This window comes from Chlorocebus sabaeus, chromosome 3 (assembly GCF_047675955.1).
Source record: "Chlorocebus sabaeus isolate Y175 chromosome 3, mChlSab1.0.hap1, whole genome shotgun sequence".
In the NCBI taxonomy this organism is placed as follows: domain Eukaryota; kingdom Metazoa; phylum Chordata; class Mammalia; order Primates; family Cercopithecidae; genus Chlorocebus; species Chlorocebus sabaeus.
The window spans coordinates 93,381,805-93,398,216 of NC_132906.1; the positions used below are offsets into that span (position 1 = coordinate 93,381,805).

The window sequence follows — 16,412 nt, forward strand, 5'->3', positions numbered from 1 at the left end:
CACGGAGGCACAGTGTGGCTTCTCCAGGGGCTGGCACCCTCATGCCTTGCTCTGGGAATGTTTGCTTTGAAAGCTGCAGAATCTGATGAAGTGGAGCTTCCTAGATGGTCGAGCCCTCGTTCCCTCACTCCCTGACACTCTCTGAAGCACAGCCACTCCATCATGTCTCTATCCCTTACACAGAGGAATGAAGGGAGTGAATTAAGTGGATGCAGTGTCTGTCTTTTGTGAGCTGCCAGGTCGTGGATCCCAGGTTCTCCTCCATGGGTGAGAACCACAGGAGGGTAGAGGTTGGAGGCTCACAGAGACCTTGGGAAGTCCTTAGACGCTGCCTCTTGTTGCCTGGAGCAGAGGGAACCTGCAGAATCTCCAGGCAGTGCTGCACCAGGCACCGTCCACTCCTCCCACCAGCTCCTGGGTGCTGTTGCTATTCCTTCCAGCCCATCAAGGCTTGTTCATCATGAGTGCTCCACAAAGACGTCACTGGCTGGGAGGACAGAGGCCTTGGCCATGACCACTGCCTGTGTGGCTTCACCTCTTTGAGCTGATTCTTCTGTGAAAAGGCTTCATCCCATCCACCCTGCATTTCTCTCCAAGTCGTGGGAGCTTCCACAAGACTGGGGTGGGTGAAAACACTCCATAAACCAGAAGGTTCCAAACGAGGCCAAGGCAAGCTCCCCATCTTTTGCCTGAGGCGTGTACTGAAGTTTCCTGGGAGAGCTTCTGCATCTCCCCAGATCTCATAAGAATTCACTCGCTGTTTCACAGACAGAACCAAGGGATGGCACTAAACTGTTCATGAGAAATCCAGGCTACAATCCAGTCACCTCCCACCAGGCCCCACCTCCAACACTGGGGATTACTTTTCAACCCAGGCTTTAGAGGGGGCAATGTCCAAGCTATATCATCAGTGGTCCTGGTGGCTTTTGTGGGTGAAATATCAGCCCGAAAGCGTCTGTGCTCACACGTCTGCTCCAGCGACCGCTCCTCAGCCAGCTCCCCCAACCCCCACGACCCAGGTGTCCTCGCCCCTCTCCGCTTTCCTTCCCCGCGGAGCACCCATCCCCACAGGCAAACATGCCTGTGACTTCTCTACAGGGAAGGATGCATTTCCTGGACAGAACATAAGCTCCAAGAGGGCAGGGGGTTCCACTGGTGTCCCTGGAAGTGACAGGATCACTGGTATCTGCAGGGGCCTGATAAAGATTGTTAAAGAAAAAGATGGAGGCAGGAATGGGAGGCAGAAAAGAGAAGGAAGGAGAGGAGGGAGGGAGAATAAAGAGGAGGGAGGGAGGAAGGAGGGGAGGATGGAGGAGAGGAGGGAGGGAGAATAAAGAAGAGGGAGGAAGGAGGGAGGGACGAAGAGGTGGGAGGAGAGGAGAGAGAAGAGAAGAGGGAGGGAGGAAGGAGGGGAGGAGGGAGGAGAGGAGGGAAGAAGAAAAAAGAGAGGGAGGGAGGAAGAAGGGACGGAGGGAAGAGGGAGGAAAGGAGGAGGAGGAGAAGGAGGAAGAAGAGAGGGAGGGAGGAGAGGAGAGAGGAGGGAGGAGGGGAGAGGAGGGAGGAAGGGGAGGAGGGAGGGAGGGAGGAGGGAGGGAGCAGAGGGCAGCATCTCAGGGGCCAGGCTGGTCGTACCACACACAGGGGCCTCATGGGAGCAGCTACGCATCAGTGCCCTGCGTGTCAGCCCATTTCAGGGTTCAAGTTCATCGACTCCATCAGGGGACTCCAGTGTGCAATTACAGTCAGAAGTGCTTTTCACTAAGGTACATAATGATTCATGCTGAGAATGTAATTAAAATGTTGTGGTAGTTTAAAAATAATACTCTATTAGGATAATACACCAAAATGGCTAATTCAGAATGAGTGCTTCCTGCTTTGATTGCGCGGCGGTGAGTTCTGTGCATCAAATACTTTCATCTGAAACACGATGTATATAAATACATCCCTCAGCTGTGCACTGGACTCTGGGCGGGTGACATTTGAGAATTTCTTTGCGCCACAGAAGTGTCTGAGAGCAGTATCTCGTGCTGACTCTGGTTTTTGAAGTTCTGGCCTTGGATGCTGCGAAGATCCTCTAAATATCATCTCTGGATGGTCCCTGCAAAGATCGGGGCTGGACACCTGCCTGGCAACCTTTGCCTCTGTCCTCTGCAAATTGCATGGGTCAGAATTCTGAGTTCTGAGAGTGCACAAAGCCCGCCTGCAAGGGTGAGGAGGGGTCTCTAAGCCCCTCTGGAGCAGCCCCGGCAAGCAGATGGGCAGTTAGTGCCCAGACCCCTGCCTCCCTCAGGCTCAAGCAGGACAGGTGGGATCTGTCCTAGGACATAAAAACCTGACGTTTGCTTCTCTTACTCCTTACAAAGTCTTGAAACAATGATTATCTGACCAGCACTGTCTGTAGTGACGAACACGCGCTGAGACCTTACTCCAGTCCAGGCTGTGACCTGGCTGCGTGAGCCCTGTCCCGTGGCCGGGCACAGACACAATTGCTGTGCTCTCCTGAGAGTTTCTGACTGGGGAGGTCTGGAGAGGCCAGGGGTAGGGTCTGCAGTTCCAGGACCACCCGATGGAGGTCCAGGCTACTGGTCGGGAGCCCCCGGAGAACCTGCTGCTCACACAGCAGCTGTGAGACTCCCTCTAAACTGATGTTGTACCCAGGCCTTGTAGGGCCCTGCGGAAGTTAGTATTGTTATTCCCTTATGCTAATAAAAAAAATAAAATAAAAAGGACAAAGAGTAGGTTGGGAACATGCTCAGGCTCCCACACTGCACCTGACTCCCGGGCCTGAGGCCTCACTTGGCACCCTGCACATGGGCTGAGCATTTCACACGAGCCGAGGCTGTGTCCCGGGCCAGAGCTGCACGGCTGCTGCAGGGGCTTCCCAGGGTGGTGGCCCCAAGGCTCCACAGGCCAGGAGGCTGAGGCAGCAGAAACAGACTCCCTGCAGTTCTAGAGGCAAGAAATCCAAACTCCAGGGGTGGACAGGCCTGGTTCCTTCTGAGGTCCTGCCAGGAACCTGCTCCAGCCTCTGGTGGTGCTGACATTCCCAGTGGTCCTCGGCTCGTAGGAGGGTCACCCCCTCTCCGCCTCTCTCATCCCCTGTGTGCCTCTCCCTGGGTGCCCATCTCTGTGTCTCCACCTCCTCCTCCCATGACACTAGTCCTGTGGGGTTGGGGCTCTCCTACTGCAGGATGAGCTCGTCTTCACTTTACTAATGGTATCAGCAGCCACCACATCACCAAATATGGGCGCATTCTGAGGTGGTGGAGAGTACAGTTCACCCCAACACACCACTGGCCCCTAAGCCCTCCTCGCCTGCCCCAGCTGCACCTCCACTGGCCCCTAAGCCTTCCTCGCCTCCCCCACCTGCACTTCCACTGGCCCCTAAGCCTTCCTCGCCTTCCCTGCCCGTGCCCCACCCACAGCACGGCACAGAGAGGAGGGGTTGGTGCGAGGTCCACACCAGCTGGTCTGGGCCTGCCCTTCCTCCCTGCCCTCCCTTCTCTACCATGAGATTTGGAGCCTGGGTTCCGCGGCGGGCTTGGCAGCCATGCCCTGGCCTTCCCGTGTTTAAGCCCCTGCTGAACTATCTCCTGGGATCCAGGAGGAAGTCAAGGAGAAATCCATGACCTTGAAATCCTCCTGGTACCCGTCCTTTCCTTGGTCAGGGCAAGTGGGCAGCCCAGGATGAGGCCCGGAATCAAGCCGAGGGTGGCAGCCGGCTGTGGTCTGGTGTAAGTCCTGGTCCCATCCGGGCTCCGGAGGGTTCGTCGTCCTCAGAAGCCAGCTCCCTGGGGTGCAGGACTGAGGTTGCTGCTTCTCCTCGCTGATTGCCAGCCAGGGTCGCCCTCAGCAGCTGGAGGCCAGGCACGTGGCTCCCACAGCTGGCAGCCTCCCCACCACCCAGGAGTCTCTCCTCATGTTACATGGCGGCCGCCCAGCTCGGTACATCCTCAGGCCTGATCTCGAGAGTGACGTCTGCCTGCAGTTCTCGCAGTTCTGCATGGGGGGCTCCTTGTGGGCCCCCTGGAGTCCTGCCTCCTGGGGCTTGAGCTGTGCTGGGAAGGAAGGCATGAGAGTGTCCTAGGATGGACTGGGAGAGGGGCCAGGAAAGCAGAGGAAAGATGGTGACTCTTCTCTTTCTTTGTGTGGTAAGAAGCCTCCAGCCGCACTCTAAGCAAGCTGCTTTCCTCTTAAATCTTGGTCTCCTTGTCTGTTAAACGGGGTGTGACTCCCTCGGGGTTGCTGGGAGCATGAGATCATGTCCCTGAATCACGGGTCTCACGGTGGGACTCGCTGCTTAAACCTCGGTCTCCTTGTCCGTGAAATGGGGCGTGACTCCCTCGGGGGTGCTAGGAATGTGAGATCATGTCCTGTGAATCACGGGGTTCACGATGGGACTCACTGAACACTCACGGCTGTCGTTTCCATGAACACCCCTTGGTGCTGCCCTGGACCTCAGCATGAACGAGGGAGCAGAGGCCCCCACGTGAATGTGAACGTAGTGCCCAGTGTGGCCCGTGTGTGGCCAAGGCCACAAGGAGCACAGGAGCTGGGGGTCACCTTCCCGATTTCCCTCTGGAAGTCCTGACTGGAGACACGCGATGCTGACATCTTGGTTGTGTGTTGGCTGCATTACTGTGGGGGTCTTGAGACCTCGTGCCTGAGGCTCTGCACACGGGGTGGCCCCTCTGCACCTGCTGTCAGACCGAGCTCCCTGCATAAGCTCTCTGGCCCCACTGGTCACCTGCTCCCATGCAGCCTTCACAGCAGAGAAGAGGTGGCCAGCGTCCAACCTCAGTCTCTGATGACCACGTCCGCCACCAGCATTTTCCATCACCCCGGGGCGCTACGCTTCACCGTGCCCATTGGTGACTGGCAGGTCCATGTCCACAGCCCCCTTGCTTCTCCCCCACCCTTTTAATTTTGATTTAATTTCCACACCTCCCCACCCGCCACCTCCACCACACACCCATGTGTGATTGGATTATGGGCCCATTCCACTGAGGTTTCTGTTTTCCTTGCCGGACGCCCAACACAATATCTTCTTTCCTGTTCTTCTTTCTCTTTCTCTTCAAGTTAAAATGTACACATATCGAAATAAATCTTAGCTTTAAAGGTTTTGCGGAGACACTCCTGAAATGTGTGTCCCGTTGTGACACAGAACAGTTCCACTGCCTGGGAGACACTTTCTACTTCTCCCCCACAGGTCCCTGCCACCCCCAGGAAGCCGCTGTTGTGATTTTGTTCCCTCAGAAGAGTTCGGCTCCCCTAGACTGTCGTGGGAATGGGACCTGCCCTGCATGTACCTGCGGCCGGGTCCTGCCGCTCCGCACGTGTGGAATTCACCCTGGTGGTTAGCAGAGCACTGGCTTGAGCTGTTTTACTGCTGAGCGCCATCCTGTCGCTCCCACACACCACCTTCTGTTTGCCATTCACCTGTTTTGTTTTGTTTTGTTGAGACAGAGTCTCACTCTGTCGCCCAGCCTGGAGTGCCGTGGCACGATCTCAGCTCACTGTAACTTCTGCCTCCCGGGTTCAAGCGATTCTCCTGCCTCAGCCTTCTGTTAATGGACAGTTTGGTTGTTTGGGGACTTGAGTTATTGTTCAGAAAGCAGCTATGCCTCTTCGTGCACAAGCATTTTATAGACCGACGTATGGACCAGTATTTTCCTTCCCTCGGATGACACCCAAGAACAGAATTGCCCAAGGCCAGGTGCGTGTTGACTTTGTGCAAAACCACCCACGGGGTTGCCCACTGGTGCCTAAACTGGAGGGTTTGGGCCCCTCCACATCTCTGCTGATACTTGGTGCTTTCCATCTATGTAATTTTAGACATTCTAGAGGGTGTGTGGCAGTATCTCGCTCTGGCTTTACTTTTCATTTTCTTGATGACATATGATAACAGCAGTTTCTGAAGACCTTCAAAAGCATCTGACAAAAGCTACGGCTTAAAATCTCCAAGAGGTTTGGAGCGTGTGTGGGTGAAGAATCGAGCCCCTGAGCTGCAGCCCCTCTCTGTGCCCACTCTGGGCGCCCAGGTGTGGACAGGATTCTCCGCTGCTGCGGGTGCTGATGGCTCTGCCAGCTCCCCTGTGCCAATATTGACCAGAGAACTCTGTGTGGCAGGCGCTGGGCCAGCCCCACACTCCTGGCCCACAGCACTGGGCCCATAATCCAATGCTGGTGTGTCAGCACCATTATCTCAGCCTCTTTATTTCAGAGCTTCTTGTTCTCATACTGCTGAATTCTCTCAGAGAAAAGAAAGAAAAAGTCCTTGCCAGGTGGACGGAGCCTCCCTGGAACCAGCACCCTCACCGGCACCCTCGCTGGCAGGCACTAATGAGCTCCCAGGGTTTCAGGCTCAGCAGAACAGGGGCGACTAATGAAGGGGTCTGCCAGGTCACGGTCACCCTTCGCCAGCAAGCACACCAGGAGAAGAAACCGTGAGGCTGGTGCCAGAGCGAAGCCCACCTTGAGGTACCCTGGCACCCCCTTTCTCATCTCCCTGGCACCCAGTCAGCCTGGCTGTGGCGGGGGTGGTGAGCTGGGCCTCGCCTTGGGCATCCGGTGTGACCTTGTCTCCAGCAGCAGCTGGAACTCCTGGAAGAGAGAGAAAGTGCTGTGTTGCCGGTCTCTGCACTCACCTCCTGGGAGAGAGAGGCAGTGGCGAGATCTCGGCTCACTGCAAGCTCGGCCTCCCGGATTCAAGCGATTCTCCTGCCTCAGCCTCCCGAGTAGCTGGGATTACAGGCACCCGCCACCATGCCCAGGTGATTTTTGTATTTTTAGTAGAGACGGAGTTTCACCATGTTGGCCAGGCTGGTCTTAAACTCCTGACCTCAGGTGATCCGCCCGCCTCAGCCTCCCACAGTGCTGGGATTGCAGGCCTGAGCCACCGCGCCTGGCCTGACTGGTTACTTGGAAATCATTCATTCACACACCCGAGGTAGGTCGAGAAGACTGATGTTCTAGGAGGCGTGAGTAGAAATCATGGAGTCGGTGGGCTGTGACCTCTGGTCATCTCCCTTGCTGCAGGCCTGTCATGGTGGTGGCACTGACTGTGTGTGAGAGGAGCATATGCTCGGGACGCTTCCATCCCAGACAGAGAGAAACAGAACCACGAGAACGTCCAAGCCAGGGCCACCGCGGTCAGTGCACATGCCCTGGGGGCTGAAGGGCAAGACATGTGGGGTAGGTCCGGGAAGGGTATGGTGCAGGGACTCGGAATTACGGAGGGGCTGCCCTGCTCTGCCAGATAGCTGGGGGAAGGGAGGCAGATTCTAGGTAAAAAGTGATGTTTATAATAGCTTCACAGCCCAGGCACTTCTGTCCAATGGATGGAGAACAGTTTGCAAAAAATAGCCTTCAGGCCAGTGGTCACCTCTGAGCTGTCAGCAAGATTCCGTTTCCCACTATCCCCCGCCCCCATCCTGCCCACACCTGCTGTGCTTTCTCCAGACTGGCCCAGCAGGTTCCGTTCCTCTGTGTTTCTTCTCCGTGTGTGTCTGGTCTTATCCCCTTGGCCTCCCTGGAAAATGCCACCAGCCCAGCCTGACACTCAGATGTCTCTAGGCGCATGGTGGAGGGACCGGGGAATTGTTGCCAGGCTCGTTATTTCTGAAAAGAGCTTTCACTCCTGGGGCGGCCGGGCTGACCACAGAAGCCTGCGCATGGCACGGTAGGGCAGACCAAGACAGAGGGCCGTGGCCACTCCGCTATCCCGGCCGGTGCTCTGTGGATACGGGGGGCATTCGTGTGTTTTATTTCTGTCTGCTTTGTCTTGAATGGAGAATTTCTGGGTTCAGTTTTGATTTGTTTTGAAGACGAATGTAGAAAGAAGGAAAAATCAGAGGTCAGAAAAGATGGAGGCGAGTCCGCCTGCCCAGCAGGCAAACTGCTGTGAAACTTATAAATATTGCACCTCGTTCTCTGTGAAGCACGCTCTTCTGGGAGGGGGCCGTGAGTTCACGTGCACTTTCTGTGCAGTGGGGGACTGGCTGGTGCCTTCGGAGAAATCCGTGGTTAAAAGGGGGTTCTCAGGAACTGTGCAGAAATGGACTTCTTCTACCTCTTCGTGCTGATGTAACTTTAAAGAGAGTTTGGGGGATAATGGAAGAGTCTTGATCTCTCATCATTTACCCTGAAGGAAATAGAGATTTCTGTGCAGGAGCCAACTTTTTTCAACTAGCAAGTTGGCCTCTTTCCTCCGTGGAAGGGAAAGGCCATTTGACCCCAGGACACAGCCTGGAGCAGCTGTGCTGTTTTGTGGGCAGAGGGGGTGGCAAGGGTCACGGGGGCACCTTCAGGGTCAGGGTGGTGTTCAGAAATGCCATGATGTGCCTACTGCTGAGGGCAGGTGGAGCCAGAGCCACACACCAGGTTGTCCTCACCTCTGAGCCTGCCCCGCCACCGTCCCCAGCCTGTCAGCCCTGTTCTCTCACAAAAGAAAAGACCTTGCCCAGTGCCAAGGGTGGGAGCACAGCCACTTGCTCTTCATTAAGACGAGTATGACCATCGCCATTGTCCTCACCATCATCATCATCTGCTGAGAGGTGCCTGTGCTAAGCACAGCTGATCCTCACCCCAGCCAGGAAGCAGGTAGTGCCATTCTTATTTTACCACGGAGAATTGAAACTCAGAACCTTGAAGTAACTCTCCTGGGACCACACAGATTTCTAGAGCCAACTGCAGACTCGGGTCAGCCTGCGTCAGGAAAGGTTGCATTCAGTCTTCCTCTAGGAAAGCCCCACCTGCCCCCCGCACCCCTCCACCTCTCGCCTCTCTGTCCCTCCTACCCCCAATTCTCCACTTGTTGTGGGTCTTCCTAGGCTCTTTGTTGATGACAACCCCACAGAAGAGAAAAACATCCTTTAATATTTATTAATCGATGCCATCCGTAATTAAAAAAGCAGGTGAATCAGAAGGCTTGCGTTTCTCTTAGAAAAACTCATGTTTGAAATAGAATTCTTTGTTCTTTCTCTGTGGACCATGGAGCCCAGCTAGGAAGCAGGTTGGCTGAGCTTCCGCAAACACACAGGGCCTTCTGATCTGAGGGTGTGAGTCAACGAGATAATTCCACCCACTAATTGTTCATCTTTAAAGGCTGGACTACAGCTGGGAAAACATTGGCACACACAGGCCCATGGCCACAAGGCGACTGCAGCCTTTATTCCAGCTCACCTGCTGGGGTGCTGCTGAGAGCCACATTCACTGTCACCTGCCACATGCTAGCTCTTCCCAGTTGTTCACTCGGAAATTCTTCCACCTGCCTGAGGAGGGGCTACTATTATGCTTCCCATTTTACAGATTAAGAAGCAGAGTAACCTGCCCGGGTTCCCACTGCTGGCGAACATGCGCTCTCAGGCACCCAGCTGCAAGACCTGGTGCTGCCAAGGGGGTGTATGGCAGGAAATGAGACAGAGGGAGACCCCGTAGCTTTGCCACATCTTATCCCAGAGATACCGGTGAAAAGGTGAAAATTGAATCAACCAACCAATCGGCAACTGTGCCACATACACAGAGAAGCCCCTCGTGTGGGGAACTTTTTCCACTGGCTTAAGTGAGATGGCTGCTGGTGTGGTGCCCTGCACACACAAGCAAGGTCATTACTGACCCCTCAGGAAACTCCCTAGCCATGAGTCAAGGTAAACCCCTTTTCCATCCCAGGGAATATCAATGATACCCTTCAATCTGCTTGAATCTTGGTAGAAAAGTACCTGAAGCATTAACCGTCTTCGTCTACAATAATTTACTTATTCATACTGGTCAGCAAATCCTCCTGCTGCCTCATCTCCTCCTGCTGTGAGACCAGAAAGCGGCTCAGTCCTGGCTGCCCACCTGCCCTTTCCTCCAGGCTGCACCCCTGGGCATGAGCAGAGGTGCCAGGCTTTAATTTTAATGCTGTCTTTGTAAACAGTGCCTTTTAGAGTATATTTGTCAGCCTGTCTTACTTAGCGCTCACCACCTTGTCTCCCAAGTAGCTGAGAACATAGGTGTGAGCCACCACGCCTGCCAAAATCTTTAATTTTTTGTAGAGATGGGGTCTTGCTACATTGCCCAGGCTGGTTACAAATTCCTGGCCTCAACCAGTCCTCCCACCTCTGCCTCCCAAATTGTTGGGGTTACAGATGTGAGCTACCGTGCCCGGCCTCTTTCTGTTCTTTTTTGCCTTTTGGGCTTTCGTTTACCCGGTATCACTTTACTCATTCCTTTATTTTCGGGCTTTCTTTGTTCTATTATTTTATGTATGTTTCTTGTCCACAGTACAGAGCCCAGGGATTGCCTGTCCATCTAGGCAGTTTCTTCTTTGAACGAAACAAGTCGGCCTGCTGGATTTCATGACATGGCTAATGACTTTATTGCTTTCATTTTCAAGTTGATTATTGAGTTTTCTTTTCTCTGTATTTTCTGGGTTGTCTAGGCACTGCTGTTTCCTTCTGCTCTTCCTGGTGGATTTCCGTTTCTTTGCAGGGCTGGTAACGGTGCCTGCCCTTCCCAATTGCCAGTGTCCATCGTAAGGTTCTTTACCGTTTGATGGAAACTCGGGACTGGGGACGTCCCCCATCCTGGCCAGCCTCCGTCCCATGAGAAGTGGGCTTTACATCACGCCCGTCCTCTCCTTCCCACCCACTCCCAGCCTCTTCCAGTAACATGTGTGACTTAGACTCACCCCTGCCCCAGCCCTGTCATACTAACTCTTAGATTTTGCAGAATGAATACTTTCATTCGGGGCTATTATTTTAGACTTTGCTTGCGATTCATTTCAGAAATATATCCATTTCCGGATTATTTACGTCACACCTGTATTCTCCCTCCCAGGTAAGTCTTCACCGTTGCGTGTGTTCGCCTGGACGTGCAGGGTTTGTGGATTTCGTGGCTCGCCGCTGCCTCCTCCAACACTTTACCAAGAAAGGGTCCCGCAATGCTTTCCCCTCCCTTCGTCCACCGTGGCACCCCGAGGGTGGGGCTCATGGGCTGCGCGTGTCCTTGCCCAGTCCCCAGGTGCCATGCTCACTGGTTCTCTGTGCCACAGAGGAGAAATCTGACATCAGCCCCGCCTCTCTCCTTTTGCCATTTATTTGTTCTTTACTGCTGCAGCTTTTAGAATTGTTCTCTTCTGGCTAACATGGTAAAACCCTGTCTCTACTAAAAATACAAAAAAAAAAAAAAAAAAAGCCGGGCGCGGTGGCGGGCACCTGTAGTCCCAGCTACTCAGGAGGCTAAGGCAGGAGAATAGCAGGAACCCGGGAGGCGGAGCTTGCAGTGAGCAGAGATCACGCCACTGTACTCCAGCCTGGGCGACAGAGTAAGACTCCATCTCAAAAAAAAATAAAAATAAAAATAAAAAAATAGAATTGTTCTCCTCCTCTTCCCACTGGGAGATTTCCCTGAACACCCTGCTAGGAGGCTTTTCTCCTCAGTTCCTCCAGATCTGTGGGCTCCGGCCTCTGCCTTGGGCTCCTGAGATGTGCTCAGTAGGCAGCCCCTCCCTCTAGAGCTGCTGTCCTGAGGACAGGCGCTGTACTCTCCTCTCCCACTGCTTCCCATCACATGCTCTGAGCATCTTTTATCTCCCATCCACTACAGTGCTCATTTAGGTCTCAACAGAGCCCATGCTCTACTTGTGTTTATCTAAGGAGTTTTTTCCAGTAGGAATTCAGGCATTGGCTACAAAGCAAGGCACGTGTGGGACTCGAATCTCTATTCTCCCTGTCCTTGTTCAAGCCACTTCCTCAGCCTCTGCCTCCAACTGCTGTGTCTTTGGACACCCATTCCCAAAGCCTGCCTGCCGCTGCAGCTGTGGATATGCTGCATGGACAGCCTCGGGGGGCTCTGGCCTCGGCAGCCCCTGCCTGGACCCAATCCTTGCCCCAAGGCTCAGTAGTAGAGAGCACAGCTACCACCACCTTCCTCAGCTCCTGGGCCCAGGAGACCCAGGCCCCCAGGCACTATGGCCTCCATCCAGGGGTCTCTGTCCAGCCTCTCTAGGCTGCAACTGTTCTGAGAGTCCCCCAGTGCCCACCCCAGGCTCCTGTCAGGTCCAGAGTGGGAGGCAAGAAAGGCCTTCATTCACTTCTAGGACTCCAGCAGGGCTGAGGCTACCCTCCTCCAGGCCCACCCCACCCTCCAGCCCACTCCCTCCAGCCCACTCCCTCCCAGGGCCACCCCACCCTCCAGCCCACTCCCTCCTCCAGGCCCCCCCCCACCCTCCAGCCCACTCCCTCCTCCAGGCCCACCCCACCCTCCAGCCCACTCCCTCCCAGCCCACCCCACCCTCCAGCCCAGAGAAGCTGCTGGGCTCAGAGAAGTACCGGCTGGAGCTAGAAGGAGAGGAGACACGACCAGCCCTCCTGGCTTCCGGAAGCCTGTTGCACGGCTCATTCCCGAGGCGCCTGCTCCACTGGTGTTAACAAGGACAGTCACATTAAGGGTGTTCCTGCCAAGGTCTTTCGGAAGTAGTCAGTTCCAGCTCTGAATGTTCATTTATTTTCATAATCCCTCGTTGAATTCGGATGCACAGAGTGGGAGATACACGCTTGATGAGTAACGGTCACTGGTCCCGACGTCGGTACCATTTTCACGCACTTGCCCTGTCTGGGCTCTGTGCTAAGTAACCACACGTTTTAACTATATTCTCGCCCTTAATCCTCATAACACTGGTAAACTTGGCATTGTTGTTTTTCTTTTTCAGATGGGAAAATAAATGCCTCAAGAAGCTGCACAGATTTCTCCAAGACTCTCAGGAGGTGAGTGGGAGGTGAGTGGCCATAGTGGCGTGGGAGCCCAGGTCTGGCGGTTCCAAAGCCTGCTGGGTCCTCGTGGCATATGCGTGCTTTGCGGCTCTCTACCTGGTAGCTGCCTGTCCCCTGGACTGTGAGGCCCAGGACAGACGTCCTGTGTGTTTTCTTCACCACACGGCCCTGACACGGCCGTCCCAGGGCCCTCTGCAAACACTAGTGAATGAGCGAACCAGCCAACCCACAGAGGAGCTTCTCGTCCATCCTCTAATGACCAGGGCGTGCTTCATGATCTCTGGCCACTTGCTGGCTTTGCCCATGAACATGGGATGAGCAGAGGGAGGCGTGGAGACGTGGGGGATTAGCGGGTGCTCTGAGGATGATGCTGGCTTGGGTATCATGGACCCTGGGTTTCATGGGGCAGAGGAAACGGGGTGGGCTCAGCTCAGGGCAGGAGCTCACCTGGCCGGCCCTCCCATGAGTGGCTTCAGCAGAAGCCCCAGCTCAGCCCCGGGGACACTGAATTGGAATGCAGATACCTCCTGGGGCATTTGAAAGCAGGATCCACGGACCCCAGAGCGCTGAAAGAGTTGCTGTGCTGATAGGACCCAGCAGGTGTGATGGCAGGAGGAACACGGGCCCAGGGCAGCTGGGTGGAGCAAAGGGGGCCCAGCCCATGCCCACCCTGCAGGCTGAGCCCATGGAGCCTGTGTGAGGAGGTCAGGGCGGGCTGAGCAAAGGTAATCATAAGGCAGCAAGGCCTTGCGCAGCTCTTCGCACACCCTCCCCACCCCCGGGGCATCCATCCCTGTCCTTGGGGGCTTCCAGCAGACCCACCCTGGCCAGGGGCCGCCCAGGAGGGACTGCGCTCTGCAACTCTCATCCCCCACCTGGCACGCACTGCCAGTGAAGTGAGTTCATAGGTGAAGGGAGGCGTGTGCATTGAAAGACAGGGATGAAAAAGTTCCATTTTCCAATTGTACTTTTCCTCCCTGAGGGAGAGCGTTTGGAAAGAGTAATGATTGTGATGACAAATGGATCTTAAGATGAGGGCTGGCACGTCTTTCCTCATCAATTTCTATTCTTTGGGTCATTAAACCCTGAAGTGTTAAGTGGAAAGATGCTCACTGAATTGAGGCGGCCCTTTGGGGCCACGTAGGGGAAACGATCCCCAGGCCTTCTTAGCGCCCATCAGATAGCGGTGTTTTGTGAAATCTTTGCAAATCCGCTTACAAAGTGGTTTTTAAAGTGGCCTGCAGCTTTGACAGGACACACTGTCAACCCATGTCCCAGCTACCCTCCAGCCATGCCTGTTTCCCACAGCTCTGGTGTGTGTGCCTCGCACACATCATGTATCCAGAGCCCTCTCTGCCCGCCAGACACAGCCACGGGCAGCAAACATGCCCCTAGCAGCCGCTGTAACGTGTCTGGATGCAAAGGACATCTGATGGCCACAGAGCTTGGGCCTCCTTTTCTAGTAAAATCCCATGTCCATGTTCCTACAAGCATCGGTGGTCACCTGGCCAGCACCTCTGCAGAGCCAGTGAGAAGCAGCAGCTCCCCTCAGTTGAAGCCCCACTTACAAAGTGACAGCCTCACCCCTGCAAGAGGTGCAGGACCTCCTCTGACGGCTAAGACGGGATCCGGGCCCAGCTGTCAGCTTCCTCCCATGCTTGGGGCCCCCTGCCCTCCCCCTCGCCCCCAGGCCTGGCGGAAAGCACTTCTGGAGAAGGTTCCGTCGGTCTCAAGTCTCCGACGTCCTCTCTCTTACTTGAGTTTGAGTTGAATTCCGGGAATGGCTCAGGGCCTATATCCCTGCAGCAGCCTGTTCTGTGTGTGGTGCCGCGTCCTGCAGGCTGGGCGCTCCTGGGGGTCTAGACCTCAGGCTGGCCGCTGACTCCCAACGGCATCCACCACGCTGTGTGGGGGCAGTGCTTAGCCAGGCAGGAAGCACCCCCAGAGGACGCTGGAAGGAATGTCCTCACAGCTCACACAGGTGACCCTTTGGTTTCCTCAGCCATACCCCAGAGAAGCCTCAGGCATCATCTTTGGGAGTGGCAGGTGACATCCTAGGGTTCTCCTTGTGTAACCTCAGGCACCTGGAGTCATGGCTGCTGCTCCATGCCACCCTGAGGCACATGCCTATCACTAGTGGGCATTACTGGCCCCTGTGTTTCCCTCGTTCGTCATGTCAGGGCAGGTGGCAGAACGGCCACATCAAGGTCATATCCAAACCCAGGAAGTCCTCAGCGCAGCAGAGGCTGACTTCCTGATTCACCTGCTACTGTCTCCCCAGGCCTCAATCAAATAATAGTAAGGAGGTTTGTTTTAAAGGACACAAACCCAGGACAGACAACTGCAGGAAAGAGGCAATAGGAACACACTTTGGAAGCTGCACAGCAGATGCATGAGGAGGGACTGACTTAGCCAAGGCGAGCTGCAGAGAGCTGAGCTGCAGAGGCCATCACGACCCAGAGGATGTGGATTTATCCTGGGCTGTCAAGGAGGGTAAGGGACAGGGCTCCCAGGGTGCCAGGTGGACAGCGGGACTGGGAGTGGCAAGACTATTTCAGAAGCAGGTACATGGCCAGGTGTTCCTCTACCCCTAGGTAGCCTGCCACACCCACCTCAGGTGGCATCTGGAGGATGGGGAAGAGACTCCAGACCGAGGACTCTGGGCAGAGCCAAGGGCAAGAGGATTCAGTGTTTCTTTGTTGTCACAGGACTGGGGGGCGGGGGGCTGTCCCTTTTTTTTGGGTGGTTTCCCAGGTCACTGGCTGAAAGCCCATCAGACCCCTGGCAGGATGTTGGAGGATTCCTTTTTAGGGAGACTTACGGACTCAAAACAAATGATTCTAAACACTTCCAGACATTTAAAAACAAATAAGGGACTAGAATCAAGGTTAATTAGTCTTCTCAACAGCAACATTTGAAGCCAGGAGGTAATGGAAAATTGTCTTCAACATTTTATGGGAAAAATAGTTTTCTACTAGAATTTTAACCCAAATGAACAAACTATCAATCAAAACAATTCAGACACACAATTGTTCAATAAACACATCTCTCACTCACTCTTTCAGTGAGGTGCTGCGGGATGTACCCCACAAAATGAGAGACAACGACTTGGGATTCAAGAAACCAAGAATCCAAAAGGAAAGAGGCAATGGGAATCCCCAGAGTGAAAGGAAAGGGAAGCTAAGGAATCCGGTGCTGAAGAGGAAGGGAGGCTGCAGGAGGGGCATCTCCCAGGGAAGATGAAAACACAGAGGGCCCTTTGCATTTTGAGAGGAGATTTACAATTCTCACAGTTTAGGGCTGAGTTAGTGATATGTATATGAAAAACGAATCCAGTGAAAAAGCAATTAAGTAAAGTCCAGGAAAAACAAACTAAAAAAAAATTGTTTAAGGAAGCAACTGTAATTATAGTACACTACGTGTCTCAGCTGTGAGTCATATTTATACAATGTCATGACATTTAATTGATCTACTAGAATACTGATCTGTTCAGACGTTACAAACAGCAGTGGGTGTGTCGGGGAAGAAAGACGTTGATAATGAGTAGGGATGTGGTACAGAAATGCCAAATTCTCATTTTTCATTATATGAAGTCAGTAGCCAAAATTGAACTAAAGAAAATCAGCAAATAGAAATATAAGCATGCTATTTAGAAAT

At 54.2% G+C, this 16,412-nt stretch overlaps 1 protein-coding gene across 3 annotated transcripts in view; it reads left to right on the forward strand.

Annotated features, from left to right (window-relative positions):
• LOC103214812 (uncharacterized) overlaps nucleotides 1-16,412 on the forward strand; it is a 682,137-nt gene that overhangs the window by 405,359 nt on the left and 260,366 nt on the right. For 2 of the 3 annotated variants that reach the window (XM_073014508.1, XM_073014507.1), the window contains exon 3: nucleotides 12,695-12,760. The gene's annotated coding sequence lies outside the window, so the exon portion shown is untranslated. The remainder of the gene's footprint in view (nucleotides 1-12,694; nucleotides 12,761-16,412) is intronic. The other variant, XM_073014509.1, reaches the window with a different exon arrangement.